This window comes from Strix aluco, chromosome 25, assembly GCF_031877795.1.
Source record: "Strix aluco isolate bStrAlu1 chromosome 25, bStrAlu1.hap1, whole genome shotgun sequence".
In the NCBI taxonomy this organism is placed as follows: Eukaryota; Metazoa; Chordata; class Aves; order Strigiformes; family Strigidae; genus Strix; species Strix aluco.
Genome location: NC_133955.1, coordinates 5,862,321 through 5,887,403, shown reverse-complemented (window position 1 = coordinate 5,887,403; position 25,083 = coordinate 5,862,321). Strand labels below are relative to the sequence as shown.

Here is a 25,083-nt window from a genome sequence, read left to right as displayed (position 1 = left end):
AAATAAAAGCACACGGTTAATTTTTCAGTCCAGAAAATGGGAAGGAAGCAGCACCCTGAAGCCTACAAACACCATTTTCCTGGTACATCCCTGCTGCCTTGCAAGACTGGTTATACATCTTCCAGGAGGCAGTGGAAGAGAGAACTGGTCCTCTGAGATTAAAAGACCCAGAGACAAAAGGTGTTAATGGTCCTGTCTGCTAACAGATGCAACAAGTTCAGTTGCAACTGGCTGACTCTGCAGCCTTTTAATTACATTTTTGTCTGGCAATAAAAGAAACAAATTTGACTCTTAAAGCAGCCCGTAACACATGAAGCATTGTCACTATTTTCTTCACTGGTTTTTCCTTTCCTTATCAGCAAACGCTGTGCTCTTTAGGAAGTTTATTTCTCCCTGGACCAATCTCCTGCTTGTAAATTTGAGAGTGGGTGGGGGCGAAGACAGCAAGAAGGAGAGAGAGTAATGTAAAATTTCTGCAATGCAAAGCGCATTCCATAAAAAAAGGCCACATTATTCAGCACGCCTTGCTGGCATGTTCATATAATGGGGGACTCCATCAGGTTTGCTTCACCCCTGTAACTTCCTTCCCAGGGTGGCTGTAAAGGCGACTGGGAGGGGGAAAGATAAACCGAGCTGCTCCTCCTGCAGTTCTGGGGCTGGCAGAGGGAGTCGGTCTCTTTTGGGCTCTAACTATGGTTGTTTCTGCATTTTATAGTATCGCCCCTGATTTATTATCAGCTTTTATAGTAGCTGTAAACCAGCCCCAAAGCAGAGAGATAAAGTAACCAGAAGAACATTTCCCCTTCCCACCCAAGGTGGTGTGTGCGGCAGTGCCGGAGGGGTGGGGGGTGCGGGGACGAGCCGCCTCTGCAGCCCGTGGTCCCTCCACCGCTGCCGCCGCAGCCAAGCGAGCAGCCAACGGGTGCCAAGTTGGGGATGTTGCTTCGATCTGAAGTGGCGTGAGCGGGGTTAATCAGGGCTCCACGCTCCCACCTCTCTGAAAAGACAGGGCTTGGTATTGATGTCTTAAAGGTGGCGTGAGGCTGGGGGCGAGCGCTCGTTAATCAGCTTGAAATTCGCTCCTGTGAGTAGGGGGGACAGCCCCATAATCCAGGACACTCGCCTCTGACTCGGGAAGGAGTCCTGAGTCCAATTCCCTTCGCTGCTGCAGGCTTCTGGTGTGACCTTGGCTTGGCTGTATAGACCCAGCGCTCCAAATGTATTTAGATACTGAAATCAATGGGGGCTCAGAGGTGGATGCTTAAATGTATTTATTGATCTGGCCCTTAGCCTCGCGGTGCCTCATTTCCCTCACTCTAGTGCAAGCTCGGGCTGGTGGCCATGGCTGAGCAGTGCAGGGCTTTGCTGTACCCCAGAGCCAGCACCCCAACACCGATTGCTTCCATGGGCTTGGGCTTGTCACCTCGCCCTGCTGCAGCTTTGCTCCCCCTTTTCGGGAGGGGACAGGGAGTGTCTCTGGGCAGCGTTTCATATGCGCGGGCTGATCTTGAGGGATTTGGAAATTATCCCAAAACAAGTACTAAAAGACACTATAAAAATATATAAAAATATGATTATGAACATAATAATAATAGCATGCTAACGGTGCCTGATACCTACAGCAGAAGTGAGGATTTACTGATAACCCTGAAAAAGCTCCGAGTCAGTACATGACAGCTTCAGACGATACGAAGCCTCCCCAAGACTCCTGCCTCCTAAACTCTGAATATACGTTACTCCTCCAAAATAGCAATTATTCAAACGTTCGTCCTAGGTGCAAAGCCTGTGTCACAGCCAGCTCCGGGCCCCCACGCTGTGCAAAACCTCTCCCCGGGTTTGCAGCCGCAGCCCCCGGGCTCTGCGCTGCTCCGCGGAGGAGTCACGGATCCGGATCAAGGCTGGAGGAAACACGGGGTAAGCGAGGTCGGTGTTTACCTTTGCAGCAGAGAGAGGGAAAGAGGGAGTAGGAGGAAAACACATAGTAGATCCTTGAAAATCTCTTTTTCTAAGGCAGATCAGGGAAGCTCTGGGGCTGTGCTAGCTGGTTTGTGTTTTACCCAGCTGGTTTTTCTTGACATTGCTGCCGAAGGAAGAGGCTTACTGATCCCCGCTTCCAGGATGCACAACGGGAGAGCCCTGGGTGCTGAGGGTAACGTATAGCTGCCCTGCCACGGGCGGCACAGATGCCATAACTCAGGAGCAGCCGGAGCCCGCCTGAGTTACGGCTTGTCCTGCACCGGCAATAGGCCTGCAATAACTTACTGCCTGCTGCTGGGACGTGATTTGGTTTATTCTGCCCAGGGGAGATGTGGGAGGGGAAGGGGTGTCTCCTTCTGGGCCGCAGAGAAACGGCTACGAGCGGCTTCTCCAAACACCTCTGGGGTTTATGTCTCCATCATACTGCCTGAGGGAGCTGCTGTTACATCCTCAAATCATTAAAGAATAATAATAACCGTGACTCCAAAAACAATTCCCATATATGAATAATGCTGACATGAGTCTCCAGGAGGTGTTGGTACTTCTTGTCCAGCAGCTCCCATCCCCGCCGGGAGGTACCAGAGTCAGGCTTGGCTCAACTGATGCCTGGGAGGAAGGAGAGGAGAAAACCGCTGCTGGGAATGGATCCTGCCTAAAGCAACGCTGCCATCGTGCACCAGGGACTGGGGGCATCACCTCCTGCCCCCAGGGTGTTCCCAAGCGGGTGTAGGATCTGCCTGGCCCCAGCACAGCCTGGATCCTGCCTTTGGCCCCAGGAGATGCTGCGGATGGAAAATCTCACAGAGGCACCAGTGCCCTTCTTCATCCAGGTCTGTTGGAGCTAAGGCTTGGCTGAGCGTGGCTTGCCCAAGCTTAGCCCTCCAAATCTACTGCTACTCCGGAAGACTGCCTTAGAGCTGCTCCCCAAGGAGCTGATGTTGTGTCTTAAGGGATAAGGAGGGGAATGTGAAGCTCCTTACAACCCTACATGTGTAACTGGCTGTAGGTAAAAAATCATCCTGAGACTGCAAGCTGCTTCTCCAGCAAGAAAAGTTTTTAACCCCTTGCACCAGGGGAATATGTTCCAGGTGACTTCAAGTGCAGAAGAGGCATGAGAACTGCTGAAGCAGCAGAGAAAATAAATTAGTGCCATCTCGGCTAAAATCCCACACAATTAAAACCTGGATCAGGCTGTACTCATCTGCCTGAAGATAGCATCTCGAGAGTGACATGCATTAGTCATCATCTGCAGCAGGCTGGCTTAGCACACGGGAGGAGCCTGTTTACGAGCAAGGTGTTAGACAGAGAGGGCTCCAGGCCACCCGGGGCCAGCTTCTCCCTCCCCGGCAGCGTGCCGCCTTGTCTGGAGCAGGGGAAATGCCTGTCTCCATCTCCTTCCCTCGCTTGCCATGGAGGCAGCTCAGGCTGACTGGAAATGTATTTACAGAAACACTTCTCCTCCTGCACCTAAAGCGTGCGGGGGAACACCGCCAACGTGGGCCAGCATCTGTGAGGCAGTAAGTGTCCCATGTCACCAGGAATGAGGTGACACTAGTGTCCCCATCATGCAAACGGGAAAGGGGTCATGGAGTAAGGGACTTGCCTGAGGCCACACAGGGAGTCTGTGGCAGAGGAGGAGAAACTTAATTAGTCTTAAGACCAAACAAGCACCTTTGAACCCCCCATAGTTGGAATGAGAAGTGATTAAATGACCTGGGCTTAACGGTGCTGTACAAGCTGCCACCAGGCCTTGGCTGAAAGCCCTGTGCAGTTCATCAGGGTTCAGCTGTTTCTATGGAGTTTGCTTGTCGGTCCAGCCCCGAGCAAGGTCTCTGCAGCGCCGGCTGCTCCGATCGATGGTGCTCTGGCAGCTGAGGGGGGAGCTGCTGCTGCCCCATCTCCTCCAGGTCCATGTTTAGGGGCAATGGGTGCCCTGAAACCAATCCCCAGGAGCTGCAGGGTGTTGCAGAGGGACCCAGCCCAGTGCAGGAGCATCCACGGCCACGTGGCCAGGGCAGGCAAAGCTTTCCCTGTTCCTCGCGGAGCTGAAGCCATCCCTCTGGCAGCATCACGTGGCTGAGCCACGAGATTGAGCTCTGGGGCAGACAGGTCAAGAGCCACCATCAAGTACGGAGTGATTACGTGTGCCCTCGGGAGCGGCCAACTGCTCCCTGCAGCAGCCTGGGGTGGGCTTGAGATGCCTCCTGCACCATGGAAGGTGCAAGGCAGCTCTTCGCTCTTGCTCGCAGCGATCTGCTGTCACAGGCACACAAGGATGCAGCTCTGGGGATGGGCACTGGAGGGTTTGCAGCGGTTGGTGTGGCCAGCTGCCTGCTCGGCCCCTGTGCCGTGAGTTCAGCGGGAGGGGAGGGTGCGAGGCGCTGGCCCTGCCAGCCCCACAGCGCAGGGAGGGGTTGAAAACCAGAAGCAATCCCAGCCCCTGTTCCCTCTAAGTACCCACGGTCCTGGCAGCAGCAGCAGGACGTGGGCATGGGCACAAAGACCATCTGGAAGGGCTTCTCCAGCTGACTGGGAGCTCCATAATCTCATGAGAGAAGTGGCTTTCATGGGATGCTTATGGGGTTTTTGCAAAATGAAGAGGCGCGGCCCTGTGTGCCCCAGTACTTGGATAAAGCCTCATGTTTCACCCCTTGCTATCCGAAAGCTGTGAGGGGACCTTCCAGCTGAGACCCCTCTTTGACTCTCAGTTTATGCCGCAAAGCATTTAAGTGAGGCTAACATTAAGCATGTGTTCCCATTAAGTATCTGCATAAATGCTTTGCTGAATGGGGGCCAACATGCCAGAACATCACCCATTTGGTCTGGGCACATGGGCAGGGATTTTATGTTATTGAAGTCCTGCCAATTAAATCAGGTCACTCTAATCTCTCCTCTTCTGCCTCTCTGGCTCTCTCACGTGTGTGCGCGTCTGTTCTCCATCCCTGCGGCCCAGCCCACCTCCCCAGGCAAACGCTTTGGGAATGAGCCAGACCCCCAGCTCGGCTCACGCTCCTGAGCGTGAAATGGGGATTCAATGGCCACTGTCACTCCTGGGGTGTGGGGCATCTGCAGGGCTCTGACAGCTGCCGGATGGGGCTGGAAAAAGCATTTCTGGGGAGCGACTGCTGGGAAGCAGACAAAAGCTGGGGTTGCTGTGCTGCACCCCCGCCCCCAGTCCTGCCTTTGTCAGAGCCCCACATCTGTGTCTGCCCGAGACACTTCTCCCGGCACCGCGTGGGATGCGATGGTGGACGCGGTCTCCATCCCTCCCCTCTTAAGGTGGGTGACAGGACCCCAGATCTCTCCATCTGAGACGCAGCAAAGCAGAAGGCAGCTTCTCCGCAGTGTTTTCCAAGGTTAAGGGTCTCTGAGCATCCCCTTCCAGAGGAGATGAGCCACCAGCAGCATGTCCTGCTTGGGGACTCAGCCACCGCTCCGCTGGAGGGGCAGGGGAAGGTGCTGCGAAACCCCGTGGGGCATCTCCGGTGCCACACTGGGCACACTGGGATGGGGTGGGGCCCAGCACCACACGCAGCCAGATCTTTCCAAAGGCAAATAAAGCCCTTTGGGTGCCAGTGAGGAGAGGGGGGTTTGGGCCACAAGTCCACCTCATTGAATCTCCTGCTTCCCTCCTAAAGTGGAGTCACGCAGCGCCGTGGAGAAACCCCCCCCTGGGCTCGGTGACCCCAGCCCGTGGGGAGGGGACCCCAGTGCTGCAACAGACTCAGCTGCAGTGGGAGCAGGATGCGCTGCAGATGCCGAGGGGTGCAAGCAGCCAGCTCAGCCTTTGCAGGAGCTTTTTCTATCTGGTCCTCGAGAGCGTCACCCCAAGGGGCTGCGGGTTCTGGCCCCCCAGGCGCTCGCTAGAGCCGCAGGAGTTAAGCGCGCAGCCGGCAGGAGCTGATTCAGGTGGGTGGCACGTTGTGGAGACAAGACTCGAGTGAGGAGGAGGACTGGGAAAGGGAGGGGAGAAGAGAGGAGGAGGAGGAGGAGGAGGAGGAGGAGGAGGGGGGAGCGTTTGCAGGCAGCGGGGAGCTGCGAGTGTGCGGCTGCAAAGGAGCCGTGCGAGGGAAGGATGAAGGTCTCTCCCCGCTGCCTCCAGACTGAGCGCTGAGGGCGAGCGTGGGGACAGCGTGGCAGGGGGTGGCCTGCTGTCCCTGTCCCCCTCACCCCCAAAGGGACAAGGACGGACACCCCCCCCCCCCAGCTTTGGCAGGTCCAACGCAACCCCGGCCCTTTGTCTGCCGACGGGGGCTCTGCCCGAGCCAGATGTGCAGGCAGCTGTGGCGGGGAGCAGGCAGGCGGATGACAGCAACGCTGGGAGACGGGAGGAGAGTCCAAGGGTAAGTTGGGCTCCAGCCCCGTTAACCGTATTGTCGGTCGGTTGTGACTTTGGGGGGGCTCCTGTGCCTGGGGGTTCTGCAACACAGAGCTGGCTGCTTGGCAGTTTGTTTGGGTTTTTTTTTCCCTTTCCTTCCAGAGCTTTGCTTTCATTGATCTCTGGCATGGAGGAAAAAGGGTGTATTTGAAAAGAAAAGAAAGAAAAGCGGGTGAAAATAGGAAATGCACACAGCATCGGCGCCTGGCTGGTGCGTGATCTAGGAGGGGGCAAGGGGTGCGTGAGGCAGCTGAGGGAAAGGAGGTTTTCCCTCCACACCGATGGTGGGAGCTGGATTCCCGGTCCTGGAAACTCCTCTGGGATCGAGTCGATCCTCACCCAGGCACCGATGGGAACGTGGGGTAACCGTGGTGAACCCCGTGGCGATGTGCTGGGGATGGTGCTGCTGAGACCGAAATCCAGCCTTGCCCAGAGATGCTGGCAGGATGCGACCCAGCCAGGAGCAGCGGGTTCAATGCATTAACCCCGCCGTGCCTGAGCTCTGGAAAATGTCAAAGGAGTGAAGTTAAGTGTAGAAAAGAGACTGTGTTAAATTAACCAGCCTGGTCCTTTGGTCTCCCTCCCTCATTTCCAAACCACCTTCGCCCACCGGCACCAGGCTCAGCCCATCCAAGGGAGAGGACAGGCTGCGGGGTGGGGGGGTGGCAAAAGGTGATGGCAAAGCAAACCCTGGGAGCAGCTGCCCTGAGCCCTGGGTCCATGGTGTCATTTTGACGATTTCTGTGCCAGTTCTATGTTTACCTCCACCCTTCCTAACCCCGCTCCTCGATGCATGCGCCTCCCCGACGCAGCTACACAGGACACGCACCCACCCGCAATCTCCGTGCTGGTACCTCTGTGCAAAGCCGCCGTCCCCTCCTGCGGCTGTGGGTGCGTGGCTGTGCCCTGCCAGCACGGGGAGGGACGGGGACGGGGGTCCCGGGGGTCTGTGTGCAGGGAGGGACCCACTGCAGGGACCCTTGCACCCACCAGTGCTGACCCAGTTCGGGAAGGGTGCTGGGGGTTGGGAGGGACCCCATGGCTGCAGCTGAGACATTGGCTGTCCTCGCCCCTCCTCGAAGCTCAGACAGGCGCTGGGCCCTCTCCACCTCCTCTTGCTTTCTGCCAGAGCCTAAAGAAAGGGATTTGAGACATCTCAGCATTGTCCCTCTTTCCCAGAGTGAACAGAGGGAGAAGACCTTTGCCCCCCAGGGCTTGTCTCAGCCTGGCACTGGGACCCCGGAGAGGAGGAGAGGATGCTGGGCACTGCGGGGTGGGAAAGGGACCCTTGGAGCAGTTTCCAGTGAGGCTTTTGCTGGAAGTTGCAGGCAGGTGCTGCCATCACCTCTGGCCGTGAGGATCTGGTTCCTCAAACCATGGGCTGGGGGCTCAGAAGCAACACACGGGTGCTGCCTGTCTCACCCCCCTCGTGTTGCTGTGCCGGTGCTGAGCCAGGACCCAGCCCCTGCCTTTGCTTTGGGGATGAGCAGCGCTGATCCCACAGCCGGGGTGTAGGCAGGGCTCGTAGCAGGGCTGGGAAGCAAAGGTCTCATTTCTGTCTCCAAGACTGAGCGTGGTGCTGCCGTGGGGTGATGCCATGTGGGTCAGTGCAAGTTTCCCAGAGCGCTGACTGCTCCCTGCCATGGGGTTTCTCCTCTCCACCACCTCCAGCGGTCCCCAGCGTTCACACCTGGGACATGGGACACCCTCATCCAGCTCCTGTCCTGACTCCCCGTGGCAGAGGACCCTGGTCCTGCTGGCCCAGCCTCTTTGCTAGGGACACAGCTCATCCCAGCAATCCTGGCTTTCCTTTTCCCCCCGCAGAGCCAGGGCTGAGTGCTGCTACCCCAGCACCTCTCCGGGGGCAGCGGGGGCTGGCTTGGCACCCGGTTGGTGCTGGCGTAAGTGGCTGTGCAGAGCAGGGCTGAGGGCCAAATCTGGGGACGAGCTTCTGCTCCTCAGCCATTTTAAACCCCTTCCTTTGGGTGGGACCTTTTCTGCGGTGTAAAACAAGGAGCTCGGCATCAGCTGCCGGGGCTGAGCTGTGCCAACACCCATCGCAGAGCCCACAAAGTGCCTCTGGTGCAGGGGGCTGGGGGGTGGGCTAGACCCCGACCAAACCCATCCCACCTCACTAGGGATATCGGAGCACCAGGAAATTACTTTCCCCACAGCATTGTATATTAAGCTGCATAATTACCTCCTCGGGGAGCTGGGGCAGCCTTTCTGCTCTCTGCGCTTCAGAGGAGGTGCCGTGGAGGCTCCGATTCCCAGCGCGGAGCAGAGCTTGGGCTGCTCTAACCAGACGTGGCTCCTTCGGCTTCAAAGAGCCGTGCTGGCTCACTCCTCACTGTAGCTGATCGCTGCCATTTAGGGGTGTGATCCTAAATTTCCTGGCTAGGACAGGGATGGAGGATGCTAGGAGGGTCCAAAGGTCATCGCAGGTGGGCACCCAAAAGGCTGGGAACTTCATCATGCTACCGGCACCTCTCCAAATGCAGGGAAGCCTGAACACAAGGCTCTTTCCCTTTCTTTATTCCCAGCAGATGATATATCTCCTAAATCACCTTCAAGGTAGACCCTGGTCACTTCCCTTCTATCCTAAAAGCTACCCATGGGGTGGCATTCCTGCTGGCATGGGGCTGATTACCTAAAGAGCAGAGATGCCAGCCCAGGGCTCGTGTGATCCCCTCCTTGCACTCAGAAACTCGCCACCACCCTCCCTTCTTCCTCTCACATCCTTTTTGCTGGAAAACATGCCAAGGGGCTGTTTCCCTGCCCTCTACCGAAGACAAGGTGCGAGGCTCTCAGCACTGACTGATGGTTGCTCTTCCTTGGCTGGGCATGCGTGGGAGGTACCCGTGACTTTGGTTCTCCTCCTGGAAATGGGATTGTTGTTCTCAGGGGAAATGCCCTCTCCTGTGCTCTGCATCGAAAGCTGCAGCTCTGCCCGGCCCCGGCTGGGGAAAACCACGAGAAGGAGAATTATAGCTGCTGCCGAGCGCAGAGTGCTGCCTGCTGCTTGCTGGGAGGGCATCAGGAAAAACATGAAAATTAGATGAGTTTAAAACTTCTCCGTAAGAAGGGAGATGGTCTCTGTCGATGAGGCTCTGCGCTGGGACTTTGGGTTTGAGTTTAGGGTTTGGTCATTGATGCTGTTGAGTCATGAGCTCCTCATGGAGCCCAGGACATCCCCCCCTGCCCTCCTGCTGTGCCAGCCCACGGCCATGCCCTGGCTACCCTGGACCCCTGCGCACCGGTCCCCACGCGTGTCCCTTCCAGCATCCCTCCTGTGCTAGACCAGGGCAGCTGCTGAGATGCCCGACACCGTTCCAGGACATCAGCCAGCTCATAGGCGGTGAAATATATGTGCAGGTTTAGCGGTTCTTGACGGCAGAGAGTATTTTGTGATAAATATATTTATAGCGGGTTTTGTAAAAGGCTGTTCCAATGGGTGGGTTTTAGGAAGGCAATAAGTGGCTGAGAAAATTGCTCTGGTCGCACCTCAGAGCAGGAGGATGACAGCCCCAGCACCCCTTGCCTTCCCCCCCTCCACAGCCCCGCCGGTGGTGAGCGCTTGGGGATCCTTGATGTGGGAAATGGGGTCCCACAAATGACACCATCCCAGTCAGGGAGGGATGGGGGCCTGAGTAACCCCCGTGCCCCCTCAAAACGGCTGGAGTCCTCGCAGTGGGTGCTCCCTGGGAACTGTTTGCAAACACGCTGCAGAGCAGGAATTATGTGTCGGCTCTGTTTGGCGTGTAATTCTGAATAACAAATAAATATGGGAAAATTGGGATCCGTTCCCAGACAATTCACAAAGGGCTTAATTGGGACTTAAGTGGTGCCTAAGTCTTGTGCTGGCTCTCTGCACTGGGGTGCTTTTCACCCAGACAGGGAAAAGAGACAAACTTAGTCAATAAATTACTTGTGATAAATTATTCACCAACTCTAGTCAGAATTAATGCCAGCTTCCCCCTCCAGCAGTTTATAAATGCTCTGATATCTCCTGACCCTATCCAGACTCCAGAGCTACCTTTCGGCTCTAAAAGCCTATCCCAGGCACTATTATAAAACCATATTTTGTGGCATTTATAACCAGTCATAAAAAAATCACTCCAAGATTAAATTTGGCGTGTGAGGTCGGAGTGTGAGCAGCTTTGTCCTTCCTGTTGGCCAAAGCTGAGTCGAGTCTGTTTTCAGGTTCAAGCTGAGAAAATTGTTTTGCATGAAGACAGGCCACTGTGCTTCTGTGAGACTTAATAACGCTTGCTTTGAATTTAAAAGCCTTCATCAGTGAGGAATTTGTAATCAGCATAAAAGGGGTTTTGCATTTTAACCAGCCTTTCCCAAAGGCAGAGATGAACTAACTCCAGCTCTCTCGTTTGGGGGAAGAAACCCCCAGAGCCCAGGGAAGCTCCTCTCCCTGCTCTGTCCTCTGTCCCAGCAGGACCGTGTGGGTAGAGTTCAACAGCCTGGAAATATAGAAGGGAAAAAAAAAAAAAAAAAAAAAGAAGAAGAAGAAATGCAAGTAACTGGTCATCTGAAAAGGAAAAAAATTTTTTTCCTCTTTGTGAAACATTAAAAAATGAACCATTTCATTTTGTGCTGGAATAAGCATTTCAATTGGGTGTCTGTCACTTGTTCCTAGTATGATTATTAAATTTAATTCAATGGTTTGGTTGTTCAAACCCCTGTTCAGCAACGCATAATCAAAGCCTCTCGCTTGACTTGAAAAGCCCATTTAGACTTTAGACACGTTGGCCCAAAAAGGGTCTGCAGCATTTGATCCGAATTTGCAAATTGCTGCGGTTGATCAGAAGCTGCGTTTTTCAGCAAAGGCTTTTATTCCCATGGAAAATTCTGCCGAATCCTCTTTCTGAGTCACTTTTCCCGACTCCTACGTGCTGCCGCTGCTGCTCAAAGCCAGCGATGGAGCCGGGCGGGCTGTCCCAAAGCCCGCGCTGGCGGAGGGCTGGCTCTGTGCAGCGCTGTGCAGCTCCAACTCTCCAGCATCTCATGCAGTCGACGAGTCCTCTAGTTCCCGATGAGCAGCAGGATTTATCCCTGCATCGAGCCTTCGGAAGGACCAAGGAGCAGGACCAGGTCGGCTCCATCGCGATGCTGCTGGGTTTGGGGGCTGCCTTGACGCCCGTCTATCACCTGCACCCGAGTCCTGCTCCGCTCTGAAATCGCTTGTTCTTTCCTTTTCATGAAGCTATTGTTAAATAAGACAAAAGGGATTTCAGTGACACTCTCCAGCTAGCTTTATGGCTTTTTAATATTTTGTTGACTCCTTCTTTGTTGGTTAAACCCTCCTGGGAAGCCGCAGACGTACCCCTTTGTCCCCCCTTCCTTGGCCACGGTTGTCCTCCCTGGCTTGGCACGCACCTGCATTTTTCCCCGTTTTGCTCAGGTTTTAAGGGAAGTTAAATGAACAGGGCTGTTTACATCTGAAAGCCATCCCTCATGCCGAAATCTCTGCTGGCAGGCTGGCAGCGGCAGGAGTGCTGCAGCTCTGCAGCGCGGGGGCCGCAGGGAGCCGGGGGCTCGCACCGAGCAGCGGAGCAGCCTGATGTGGCGTTTTGCTTCGGTTTATATTTTTAAGGGTGCGGAGTGGGGATGAAGGGAGGAGAGCAGCGAGTCATTTTTTCTGGGGAAATCGTGGGTGTGCTGGGAAGGGGTGATGCACCACGGCCTCGCGGAGCAGCACACGACATCCCGGTCCCGCTCAGCCGGGGCGGCCGGACCCCGGCCCCGCTGCGGCGGGGGCTGCTGCCGGGCAGAGCTGGGTGCATCTCTGTCCACCCTGCCTAAAGCTTGGTGCCATCTTATTTTTCCTGGTGTCCTTGGTGCAGACGCTCTCCTTGGGCAGTGCCTGTAAATAATAGAGTTGCAGAGCTGAGTGAGTTTATAAACCACAGTGGGGGGGGATTTTTCCAGCCAGAGGCAGCGGAGAGGGTTGATGTGGCTCCTGCCTCCACGGGGCTGAATCCTCCTTTCGCACTGAGTGAAGGCAGGGGGTGGCCCCGCTGTGCTGGGGGACAGGCAGGCATTGCCCCCCCCCACCCCATGCTGCTGCGGGATTGCCCCGTGGTGCAGCTCCCCTATCTCCACAGCAGCCCAGGATGACTAAGAGGAGATGAGCCACTCATGGAAACTCAGAAGAGATCTAATTCTGTGAATAAACCGGAAAAAAAAAAAAAAAAAGATCCCGCAGGGGAGATGATGTTTGTGAATTAAAGACAAAGTGGGTGACATTTCCGCCAGCCATGTGCAGCTGCAGCGCGGGGAGGGGGGGACGCGCGTGGGGCCACCGAGGGCTGTAATTCCTGGAGATGATGGGAGAGCAGCAACTTCTCACGCTCTGCCCGCGCTCGGGGGACTCGCACCGGGCGATGCGGTGGCTCAGCGATGGCGGGGAGCCTTGTTTCATCGGGTGACAGCCAGCCCTCGTGGCGTGCTTGGTGCGATGACAGGAACTGGGTTTTCTTGTAGCACAGCAGCCCTGGAAACTGGGGGTTTTGCAATTAGCACGAGGGGGATGAACGAAGGAGCAGCTGGGATGCACCTTGGATCCTTAATGCTCTTCTTTCCTGCAGCCCCTCCAGGACACGTGGGACTTCAGGGTCACTGAAAAGCCTCCGGCTCCAGCCCAGCATCCTCCAAACTCAGTAATGCCAGCGGCCGCGTCGCCCCGGCTCATCACAGTCTCACTCCTACGGGCTGATTCCCTCTCCTCTAGTAATTCCCGTCTCCCCTCCTCTGCCCCCAGGCTCCCAGCGGTCAGTTAGATGGTTTTATTTAAACTAAACTAGAAGTGGGTTTTGCCAAGAATAAGCACAATTCCTCACCCGTGAAGGGTTATTCCATCCCCTTTGGTTTGGGGAGGGACATTTATCAGTCAGTGAGTGCCCCGAGGTTTGGCCACGGGCAGGGCAGTGCAGTGGCTTTGCCTCCATCCCCACTGAGCTGCTCCACGCCCAAGGAGGGGGTGAAGCAGCCCCAAAGCCGTGCCTGGCAGTTGCTATGGCAACCGTACATTTTTTCTCATGATTCCTAATGACTTATTGGCATTTTCACTAATCTACAGCTTTTTTGGCTGCCAGAGGTTGACTCGTCTCCCCACAGCCCCTAAGAGCAGGCGCATCCCATGTGGTGCTGGAGCTCGGGTCAGGCTGGGGGGGCTGCCTTGGTGCTACCCCCTGCTCCAGGCACAGCATCCTCGGTGCTTCCCAGGGAGCGGCAGAGACCGGAGCCACCAGCCAGCCCTTTGCAAGGGGCAGGTGCTAAATCACAGCTTGTTTTTTTCCCCAGCGAGGCTGAGAGGAGGCTGGGAGGGCCACGGGGTTTGCAGAGGAATGGCTCTTCCTGGGCAGGAGCCAGCTGGAGCGGAGAACAACAACGCCCCGAGAAGCAAGAGGGGTCCCACGCTGTGCAAACCCCCAGAGTGGTGCAGGGTTTGATGGGGTCTGAGATGCGACTTCACTGTTGTATTTCCAGTCGTGCTGGTAGGACACCCAAGCTTTTCCTCGGTGGAATTCAGCACAGAGAGAAAATCAAATCACTCTTTTTTAAATCCATGTTTAATACCAAAAGTAATACCTCGCTCAGATTTATTCTGGTGGATTAAATACTTCTTAGCTGCTCATGAACATCACTGAGCAGTTTGTGAGGCTGGAGCGATGCCCTGGGCAGGGCTGCCTGGCTCTCTCTGGCTGAAAGCCTGGCTTGGACGTGGGCACGGCCAGGGCCGGCTTTGTAATATTTGGAGGCTTTCTCAGAGATTCAGGGAGTGTTTTTGCCCTCACCTGGCTGCTGAACCTGTACTTGGGCGCTGAGAGCAGTGCAGGTTCTCAGCAGGTGAGTGTGTGGCTCTGAGCTTTTCTGCCTTAATTCCTTCAGAGCCACAAGCCACCCACCTTGGTGTTTTCCTGCAGAGAAGCTGCCCTGTGTGCTGCACAGGGGAAGCAGCATAGAGGGTAAGCAGAGACTGGGGGGACAAAGTGACCAGCATGGCCAGGAACAGCTTCACGTCCAACCCTTTAATGTCACCGCTGTGCTCTTTCTGGCTGTCATGTCCTAATAAGCTGCTGAAACATTGGGTTTGCAATTACTGAATTACTGGCTGAAATGTTTAACCCTGAGCGGGAATCTGCGTGCACTGAAGCTCCGATAAAATCACTGGGAAGACGTGGGGGCTTTTAGGGTCAGTGACAAGCTGTTGCAGCACAGGGGCAGGGGGTTGTTCCCCTTGCTTGATGGGTCATCACCAGCCTGGATCTGCTCTTGTCCTTGCTTTTGATTGCTGGAGCTTCTCTCCTCCTTGCCCTGTCCTGCGGCCACCGAGCCTGGCCACTGAACGCAGCAGAGGTCCCCGCGGAGGGACCAACTGCCAGCCCAGAGGGGTTTGGTAGGACCTCACGTCCTTATGGCACCTCCAGGGGCATAGAGCAGCAGCTCATCGGGATGTGATCTGTGGTCCAGGCCTCCACAGAGCAGGCTCGGCCCCTCCGGGAGCATCTTGCATCCCCGCAGACACTGCTGAGATGCTCTTTTCTGTCACTCTGTGGGGTCATCAAGCCCTCAGGAGGAGCTTTGTAACTCCAGCCCTTTATCTCAGCCACATGGCGCATTGAGGCCAGAATGTGCCAGCAAGATAACAGGGAGAGACTTCCCCGTAATTAGAAATTAGCCTGATTTCACGGCACTTACAAGCAGCCGCGTTGCCATCCCGACCTTTCTTCTGCTGAAGATCAAAGGGAGCAGGGCTGCTCTCACCCTGCTTTGCGTGCCTGACATGACCCCGTTCCACTGCCCATCGGTTTGACCCCTGCCCGTGCCCCTGCCCCAGCCAGGGTGGGTGCCCAGCTCGACCTGTGAGCTCCCGGCTCCCTTCGCTCCTGGAAGAGCAGTTCAATCCATGAATGAAGAGACAAATAAAATGGGGATGGCAAGGGACCAGCTGAGCCCCCAGTTCAATGATGGCCAAGCAAGATCCCTGGTTCCCCGGCCCTCGCCTCTTCTCTTGGTACCGTCTGTGCAACATTCCCTGCCTGCAGCAAATAGCTTAGCTGAAGAAATATTGTTTCCAACAACAGACACCTCTAGAGAAATAACAGGAGACATCCCATCATGGTTTAGATTTTAATTACACTCAGGAATTCTTTCCTTTTTTAAACTTTATTTAATAACCCGTTCCTCCCTGCACACCCCTCCCCGGCTGAAGAAAGTTTAAAGAGCCACGATTTATCCCTCTGAAGGGACTAACATCAAAACACCACAGTAGCAGAACATTTCTTCCTAAAATATCCCGGAGGGACAGGCTGGAGCAGCCCCTGGCTGCTGCACGGGCACCAGGCACCCCCGGTCTGCACCCAATCCCACACCTTCACCGGTGTTTTCACTGTCTCACTGCGAGTCGATGCCTTATTCCAGGAATCGGTATTTTTTGGCCCAAAAGACAGACATGGACATGACCTCCCCAAGCAACCCCCCTGGTCTCTGGCCCCCTCGGAGCCTGTAGCTCAGATTGGCCTCACGGCCTGTTTGCAGAGCACCACGTGGGTAGCAGAGCTAGAAAGCCTTGAACATTGCCCGAAGCATCCCTGCTGAAAGGCTGCTGCTGCTGGCCTTGGAGTGGGTAGAGGAAGGGGGGACGTTTGGGGGGGGCTGCTCTACAAATGAGCCAGCCTTAATGGCCAACCGCCCCCACCCCAGCCCCTGGCTGTGCCGAGGGGAATCGATCGTTCCTGTTTTCAAGCCGATCTGCTTGGGAAGGTCACCGGGGCTGATGCAGCACAGGCAGCGTCTGCCGTGTTGCTGCCAGGTTACCCTGGGCATCGCGCTGCGGGTTTGGAGCCTGAGATGCCCACGGGCTGGGATGGGGACCAAGCCTTTGTGCTGGATGGGATGGAGCCCCTGGGGTGTCCAAGCAGTTAGGAGCAACACAGAGAGAGGGACACTTTCCTCTGGGCTTTCACATCTCTGGAGAGGAAGGTTCAAACAGCCTCTGCCTGCCCGCTGCAGCTCTAGGCATGCTACTTGTTTGTTTGATTAGAGAGATGAAGAAATAAATGGAAGAGATATGAGCATCCCTCCTCACTCCCAGCTCCTGTGCAGTACTGCCTTGATTTTTCAAAAGGACTCAGTGTCCAGAGCTTCAGAGCTGTCTGCAACATTTAGGCAGGTGCAGGGGAGATGAACCCTTTGAAAATCTTGTCCCAAGTGGTTAGCAAGGAGCCATTCTTCCCCACGGGCTGGCGGCGTTTCCTCCCACCGTAGCGCTCTGTGGGGTCTTCCCCTGTATCTGCAATGTACAACAGAGGGAAATGGTATGTCACGGAAATATATATCATAATTTCCTGGCATGCACCTGTCTCTCCGGCACACACACTGCTGCAAGGCACAACCACACGCTTGTGCGGATTATGAGCTACTATTGCTGTCATGTTGTTGCAGCTCAACAGGCGTGTACAGCCACAGGAGTTATCACATCCCAGTGCCCGGCTGCTGTCAGCCCCTGGCAGCCGCCGCGCTCCTCGCTCTGTGCCGACAGTCTCGAAGCTGCGTGGGGGAAAGGACACCCCCCCCCCGCAGCTTATGGGGACCCAGCGCGGAGCCTCTTTGCAGGGAGAGGAGCTGCAGTCTGTGGGAGATGCTTTAGACTTGCGGTGCCGATCGTGCCGGGGTGGCACCGGGCTTGCAGAGACGCCAGGCTGCCTGCTGCTCACCCTGCCTGTGATGGTGGTAACACGGAAGGGAAATCAGACCGAGCTGTCCCCCGCTACCAGAGAGACACGCGTGAACCTCTCAGCTAATTAGCAACCTGGGGAGATGGAGAGGGAGAAGGTCCGTCCGATGGTGAGGGCATCGCGAAGGGCCCCGCTGCACGTTGCAAGGGATGCCTTCCCGCGGGAGACCCCCGCCACGCTCCAACCTGCACCCCCCAGGACGCAGGGCTGATGTGAGCCCGGGCTTTGCAGCCCCTGGCAGAGAGCTGGCTCCCACGCAGCCAGCGTCGTGGCCAGGGAGCCTGCCAGAAACCCAGAGGGTGGGAGAGCCGGAGCAAAGGCAGAAGCTGGAGGTCTCCGTTTCCGTTGAAATCTGGCACCTTCCCCCTCTCTGGCAGCCCCATTAGAAGCTATAATTATATCCGAGTGTTCACAACACCCTTTCCTGAGCACCCTGGGGATAAAAATCAAGAAGGATGCTCTGAAGGGGTGGGTTTGATTGATGGGAGCTGGGCTTGGCACACCACGCTCAGCGCTGGCTGGATGACGGAGCAGCGCCGGGCTGCAGCGCTCACAAACCCCAGCCCGGAGGGAGCTCCCTCCCCGGCTGGGTGGGCAAGGAGGGAGGTTTGCAGGCAAGTCCACTGTGCCACAGGGCAAGGACAATGGGTCCTCCATCTATAGAGGAGCAGGGACCAGTGCTGCCATCCCGTACAGCCAGACGCTGGGGTCCGTGACACAGGGGTGGCCCCATGGGTGCTCTGCTCCGCTCCAGGTGATAAGGCCAGAGGCAGCGAGGGGCTTTGGGGGTCTGCCAGCCCCCTGGAGCTCTGCAGCCTGGCCAGAGACCCCCGGCAATGCCACCTGCAGGATGTCATCCCCAGGGCTGGCTGGAGAACAGGCGGCATCGCCGGCAGGAGCTCCACTTCTTCAGCGGGGTTCAAACCCACCTGGGACTGCGAGCAATTAATTTTCCCAATCTGCACAACGATCAGCTTCTGAGGCGAACAATTAGCCGGTCACAAATTGTAATTGTCATCTCACTTCTGATTTTAATTTGGCCTAATGAAGGCTAAGTGATTCCGTCTCGCTCCTCCTCCCCCCGGCCGCAGGGCCCTCTGGCATCCCCAGCTGCAGTGGGGCCACCCCGGGGAGGCAGCGCCCAGCCCACAGCCGTGACCCTCCCCGGGATGGAGAGTGCTGGGGGAGGCTGGGGAAAACCATTAAACCCTATTGCAGGCTGCTTGGTTTCAGATATCATGGCCAATAAAAGTTTTATTTAAGGGAATTGGCTGCCTGTGACCATGCGTTCTGGTTTGTCACAGCCTGTTAGCCTCTCACGCTTGCCCTTTGAAGCAGGGGCTGTCATTTAATCTCCATCTAAAATAATGCACTGATTTTTTTTCCCCTTTCTGATTTTAACTCACTGCTGCTTGTACGTCTCTGTCCACACCCTGCTGCCCCCACCCCATCCCCTCCTCCCCGCTGCATTATCATCTGCAGCACCTTTTGGATCTAGCTATGTTTTCTAATGAATTCATGGTCTCACTGAATTGCCTTTCACTTTAATACTTAATTTAGATTGAAGAAGGTGGTTGCTGGGTCTCGAATACCAAGTGAGTCTCTGGTGGAGCTCTGGCTGGAAGTTGCGTGATGCCCGGTGGGGCTGCGATGAGCAAAGCCATCTGAGTTTGGTGAACTTTGCATAACCACCCCGCTACTTTCCGAGCCTTGCAGCCTCCCTTCTCCTCCATCCTCAGCACGAAGCAGACGCATGAGTTGTCATCGGGATACGGCAGCCCTAGGCGCTGGATCTGTTCGCACATCACATCCTCCACCTCCGTGAAGCCCAGCCCCGGCCCCCTCCCGCTCTGCAGCTTCTGTGCATCATTTAACGCAGGGCAAAGTGACAGCAAAACGCTCCCGAGCCAGGGAGCAGGCGCTTTGCCACACGCCGAGTCTGCACAGCTTTCCCTCCTCCCCAGCCCCAAGTGTCTGATAATTTTAACACAAGCGCTAAGGAGAGGGCTCCTTCATCCTGATAGAGAGACCGAGCCTCTTCTGGGGTGAAGCACTGCAGCTCTTTAATAGCACCAATTAAAACTGCAGAGGGAATGAAACGTTGGCAGGCAGTAATCACCCAGACTGGAATAGGGCCTGAGCATGAGTTGTAATAGCTTTGCTTTAAAGGGAAAACGTACTTTCTGTGACCCTTGGATGAACAGAAACTTGGTTTCAGAGCTTATCCGGAACCTGTGAGGTTGAGTGTCAGCACGCCCTCGAGCCCCACGCTGGGACACTGCTGCTCTGCTGCGTCCAGCTGCCCTGCTGCCTTGTCCTATTAAAAACAGCAGGCAGCAAGTTGTGAGAGGGAGCAGGGGGAAAGGAAGAGGAGAAATAACTGTATTAGCAAGATGAAGATTAAACGACAGCTACATAAGCCAATCTCTCAGGGAAAAGTGCCATCTCCAGTTTGGGGCAGGGAGGGGGGTTGCAACAAACTTGCGATGAAGATGAAATGGCTTTCAGGGCCAGTTAAACCAAGTGAAATTGTTCCCTGCTCACCCCCTTTCTACAGCTCAGCATGCCCCCAGCAACATCCTGCAGCCTAAGCCCCACACCCCCTGGCCAGCGTGGGAGCTGGCACGGCAGCCTGGCAGACCCTGCCTGGCACTGCCACCAGCTCCATTTGCTTCCCCGTTTTTTCGTGCTGCCTGGGGAGGATCTGGAGGCAATCCTGCCCCAGCCGTGCTCCCGACGCGCTCCGCAGCCCTCACCTGGAGTTACAACTAATGTGCCCTGCAGACATCTTGGGCTGAGTTAGGGCTGATTTGGTTAGCTGTTTGCACAATTGAGGTCAAAGCCCATCTTGTCTGAAGCTAAAAACAATTAAAATCACTCCTGGAAGGCTGTAAGCACAGACCCAGCTGCCTGCAGCACAGCATCCCTTCGGCCGCAGCCGGCAGCTCCCTCCTCGCCCTGCACAAGCACATCCCACTGCACCTTGCCAGGGTTGCAGGGTACCTGTTCACCCTCTCACCCCCGAGCATCTGACCCCCTTGTTCCAGCTCCATTACAGCTGCCCTCTCCGGGGGTCACAAATTTTCCCCTAAGCTGCCCAAACCAGCGTTGCAGTGATGCCCACCCAGCCTCGACACAGCCAGCTCGGCGTCACCAGCATTGGGGTTGGCAGCAGTCACATAATGATGGGGCCTTGTTAGGGCCAGGAGGACCCTGTTAGAGCCATCCCAGAGCTGCCTATTTAATTGGGCAGGTGCTGGGGGGGTGTGGGTTTAGGGGGTGCTGAGTGATGCTGCTTTGCTGGGGAGGTTGAGATGTAGAAGTTGGACTCTGTGCTCATTAACCTCTGGTCTTATGGGGCTCATCACAGATATTTTGCAGCCGGTGGAGGGATTTTGGTGGCTCAGCGGCTGTGGATGAGTGGTGTGTCTTTCCTGTGCTATTCTTAGAGCACTTCCCTGCGGTAGTTTGATTTCTGAGAGCCTCGGGGCTGTAAATCTGTACCCTCTGCACCCTCAGAGGAGTCTGGCTCCAAACTCAGCCCCTTGATGACATGTTTGAGCTCTTCCCTCCTCTCCCTGTTGTGGTTGGTGTAAATACCCTGGAGGTGGCTGCAGAGGAGGCATTGGAAAGGTAAAGTCCTTTATTTCGTTCTGCATTATGTAGAAAAACAACTTAGCATGTCGCTGCGCTGTAGGTTTTTGCTTGAAAATGTCTCTTGAATTTCTCTTTGCTCTTAATACACATACATATGTGCACACATGCCTACATCCCGCGTCAGGTTTATCTTTTTTTACAGTCCTTTTAAACCCATAATGACACATCGGAAAGTTCCTCCAAAAACAGCCCCTCTCCTTCCTTCTGCGACACGACTGGATAAAGATCCGCTCAGAGCTCAGTCATGCGGAGAGTAGCTTCGGTGGTTTTTTTGAAAACAGTATTTTGTCAGTTCCTCCTAAGACAAGCCGCCGGCGGGCTGTCTCTCCTCCCCCCACGCAGCTCCTGGGTGCTCTGGATGCAGCAGCACCCACCCGGGGATGCACCCACCCATGGGATGTGCCCACTGGCTGCAGATGTGCTCCGGGGACCCTGTGGCCCTGCTCTTGCTGGCTGCAAGGGGAAGGGGGTGGCCGGGAGTGGGCTCACAGCCCTGCCCCGCGCTCGGCTGACTCTGGCATGGGGGATGCTGCCCATCCAGGCTCTCCAGCTGCCCCATTGCCTGTGAGAAGGCTCTCCCCATGGCAAGGCATCGCGTCCAGCCCTGGGCAGCTCTCTCCTTCACCCCTCCACAGGTCTGAGGACCTGTGGGCGCAGGATTGATTCTGTGGACTCCTGGGTGTGCAGAGCTTGGCCTGCAGCAGGGCTCCATCGGCTCCCAGCCACGATGCCCAGTGCAATCTTGCTGCCTGCAGCTCGACACAGCCCCAGGTTTTCCAGAGGGACTCCATATCCTTTGCAAATGTTCCTCTCCCGAAGAGCAATAATACGCTGCGATATTATATTTAAGTAGTTCAAGTGTATACACGGTGCCTAGAGGAAAAGGCAAGGAGACACAGCAACGCTCCTCAAAGGCGACTCCACGAAGCACAAATGGCTCTGCCTGTCCGGTGTCCTGTGCTGCGGGCTCTGCCCCGGGAGCTGCTGAGGCGTGGCAGCGGTGGCACAGACCGCGGTGGTCTGGTGTGTAACTTCTGCACGGACATCTCCGGCGTTCAGGTGGACGACACCGTGCCGTGAGCTTCGGAGCAGTTGTAGCTGGGTGTCCCACTGACACGCGTTTGGATGTGGAGCAGCGCTGGCACCCCGAAGATGCCGAGTGCGGTCAGGCAGGGCTGCTCTCCCCCGTGCCTCCGGTGCCTGGTGGGGTTAAACACACACCAAAGCCTTTCCCAGCTGCCTATTTTCACTTGTAGCTGCCTTATTATCTTTGAAATTGGAGAGCTTAAAAGCCATTTGAGGGAAAGGACATGGGAGCACGTGTCCCCACACTCCAGTAGCAGGGCAGCCTGCAGCTGGGACGGCCGCATCCTGCCTTGCCACACGGATGAGGGTGCTGGGGCCGTCTGTCCCTCTGCACCCTGGCTGCGGGTTGGATCTGGAAGGGAAATTTGGGCTGCAGCTGTGCCTTAGCAAAGTCTCTGAGCACATCCCTCCCGACCCACCAGTGCCGTACGCCAAATTGTCCCGCTGCCAGGCTGGGAACCCTTAAACAGGTGGGACAGAGGTGGGAAATGTTTTCCATTTCTCTTCCTGTTCCTATCTGGGTTTTTTATTATTATTATTATCTTATTTTAGATTCCCTTTGAATGACAACTCTATCAAAACAGCTCATTTGGAAATGTCAGGTCCATTCTTGATAAGTCATCAGTCATCGTGATTGGTGCTGACAGATGCCCTGCAACAGTGCTGCGGTATCTAATATACTGTGCTGCAGTCTTTTGTAATATCACATTATTTTATTTATTCAGCATGGCATGAAATCTCTCCTTTAGGAAAGGGGAAGGGCGGGGGGAATTAACCCTTCTAGCGATGCCTCCATTTCTGGATAGTCCACATGGGAAGTAGCAGAAATCAGGCTTCAACGTGGCATCCGCGTAGTTTAAAGCTCCTAATGCCCCTGGAGTTGAAGCAACTGCAAGATCCCAGATCTCAGTCCGCTTCTGGTAGTCCCAGCCCAATGAGAGCCGACACCAGATTTCACAGCGACACGTGTCCTGAGCAGGTGCAGCCCTCGGGACACACAGCACCCTTCTCCCCCGTTGCTCACGGGGAGGGCCAGGACACACAGGTCCCAGTGCTGCGTTTGCCCTGGCAGGGTGATGACAGGACCTGCTGCCTCCTGCCTGGCTTGTGGCTCTACCCACGAGTGGGACAGCCACGTGCTCTATCCCCTTGGCCAGCAGCAAGCATCCTGGGCAGCTCTGTTGCCTGCTGGCCCTCCCTCTACGCTTAAAATATATGGCAGGAGCAGGGGCGGTGATTTAGGCTCCCACTTCACCCCTTTGCCTTCCCTCGTATTTATATGATGCTCAGCAGCATGGGAAATACAGCTCCTTGGCATCCTGCCACCTCTTGCTCTGGGGGGAGCGGCCGCAGCCCCACACTGATCCCTTCCCCAGCCCCGGGGGTGGTTTTGGAAGCTCCAGCCTCTGCGATCCCCTCCCCAGCACCCAGTCAGAGCTGCTGGGGGGGATCAGGGAGGGCCAAGCTCTGCGGTGCTGCCTCCAAAGCAACGTTTTGGCCTCTGGCAGAGTCCGGCTGTGGTCCCTGGGATGCTCCCGGGGTGTCCCCAGGAGTGGGATGGCAAAGCCCAGCAGCTGGGCTGGCTGCGACCAGCGGAGCCTGTCCTGCATCCCCAGATCTGCATCGCGGAGCCTTTGTTTGCTCTCATTAACGTGTCTGCGAAGTGCCTGATGTGTGAAATATCCTTTTTATTATCTGGAATTGGCAGGGCCGCCTGGGACTCGCGTCTGCTTCGCTTTCCAGGCCAGGGCTCTCCAGACAAGCTCGTGTTAGTCTTGCTCAGTTTGTGGCTTGGGGCGGGCTCAGGCTCAGCTCGCAGGCGTGCTCCTCCACCCAGAAACCACGAGGGGGACAAGCTGCGGTGTCACCCGTGGGGGCACCCACCGCTGAGGTCCTGCCGAGCGAAGCAGGCAGAATGGTCTGCTAGAGCAGGGCTGGAGCTGGTGCCTCCAGAGTTGGGCATCCCTTGGATTTTTCTGCCTTCAGGGATTAATCTGGTTTTCCTACAGCTCCTTTGAACTATTGAGGCTTTTCCCAGAGCGCAGAGCTGAGCAGTTGTGGGAAATTCCCCCCAGAATGGCAGTTGGGTGGGAATTTGGGCAGTGAGAGCAGCCCTCCACAGTGCCATAGCCCACGGGGGATCTCTCCATCTCCCTCTTATTCCCACCACTTCCTTACCACATCCATTTTCACCCTCTGTCCCTCCCGTAGCCCCAAAGCAGCAGCACAAAATGCCGTTGACAGGCATCAGGTTTTGTTATCGTAGACTTGACCCCCTTGCAGGAAGTTGCCAAGAAAACATTAAACCTTGGATTTGTAGCCAGCCCCAGTGAGACCAAATCCTCCCTCCTGGACACGCTCCCTCCCAGGAGGATGTATGTGTTGGCCCCTGCCCCCACCACCCACCCTGCTCCCCCTTCCTCCTCCCGTTCCCAGTGCTCCCAGGTGGGAGTCGTGTCGCAGCGTCTGTCATCGGAGCCTGCTACTGAGAACGAGAAAATGACAGGCAAGGGCCCTGCTAATGGCACGAGTGACATTACTGTGTGATCCCTCAGCGGGCAGGGGGGCTGTAGCCACAGTGCCACCCCCTGCTGGGCTGGGGGACACGGCCATACCCTGCTCAGGGGACCACAGGGCTTGGCACAAGGAAAAGGGGCAGCTGGAGGGGGAAAATGAGGGGACACAGGGAAATGCCAGCGGGGCAGGGCTTGGGCCATGCTGAAAGGATCTGGCTTTGAAAGCACCAGCAAGCAGAGTCCATCTCCCCGTGGGGAACTTTGCTCCAGGTTTTGTTCTCCATTGCAACGACCATTTCTGCCTCGTTCGAATCCACCTGGCTTTGGCACTGCTGCTTGTGCTCCGTGGCCCTGCTGCGTGCGCCGATGCAGCTCCTGGTCTGCTTTGCACCAGCCAGGACATGGCCTGGCCACCTCCATCCTGCCACGGGATGCTCACGGTGCTGCGTGCGTGGCCCAGGAATTTGGGGACCCGCCAACCAGCCATGTCGCAGCGTTCAGGGACGCGGAGGTGGCCTGTGCTTGCTCCGTGTCTGTGTGTTGGTGGAGGGACTGGCTCTCCCTGCTCCCCCAGCCTTGGACGAGGGGTCTGTAGCGAGCTCATTAGAAAAGACCTGGAGGTGTTTTCCAGGCAGTTCAGGGGTTTGCGTGAATTATTTAACATGCCGCTCCACAGCACGGCGGGGAGGAGGAACTGGGGGAGCTCATTACTGGG

The 25,083-nt window shown here is 56.0% G+C and overlaps 1 protein-coding gene across 2 annotated transcripts in view; it reads left to right on the top strand.

Moving 5' to 3' along the window:
• Nucleotides 1-6,028: 6,028 nt before the first annotated feature.
• LRRN2 (leucine rich repeat neuronal 2) overlaps nucleotides 6,029-25,083 on the top strand; it is a 35,523-nt gene continuing 16,468 nt past the window's right edge. For both annotated transcript variants that reach the window (XR_012626403.1, XM_074850340.1), the window contains exon 1: nucleotides 6,029-6,320. The gene's annotated coding sequence lies outside the window, so the exon portion shown is untranslated. The remainder of the gene's footprint in view (nucleotides 6,321-25,083) is intronic.